The sequence below is a fragment of the Myotis brandtii genome, unplaced genomic scaffold (genome assembly GCF_000412655.1).
Source record: "Myotis brandtii unplaced genomic scaffold, ASM41265v1 scaffold513, whole genome shotgun sequence".
NCBI lineage: Eukaryota > Metazoa > Chordata > Mammalia > Chiroptera > Vespertilionidae > Myotis > Myotis brandtii.
Window position 1 is genome coordinate 4,153,055 of NW_005369552.1, and position 478 is coordinate 4,153,532.

A 478-nucleotide genomic window follows, 5' to 3' on the forward strand; every position below is an offset into this window, starting at 1 on the left:
TTACATCCCAATAAAACTGGGGGAAAATCAAGTTGCATTGTGCAATAGAATATTGTTTGGTAACCTCAGTTATATTTATAAATATCAAATGAAAATGTGAGGCACAAATTGCCCTGTTTCTACTGTGGGATCAAGTGCTTTTTCTCTTGTTCAATGTAATTGGGCAGCAACACACATAATAAACCAAAGAATAGAAATGTCATTTCAGCCTGGCAATTAACCATAGCACTGACTTTGTATCACTAGGGAGCTAATACACCCCAAGGAATCATAAAAGTGGACTCTTTTTTTTTTTAATTGGGTCCCAAAGAATGGTGAGGTATTTAAGAATGATGTCAAACCTTCTATGAAAATACATCTTCAATAATATTGAACAAGGGGCTCTGTGTCCAGAAGGGGCAAATCAATGAGAATGGAGTTAAGAAAGATGCTAGAAGGCAGGAGTCAGATAACAAGGCTGGAGGGGGGCAAGGCAGGG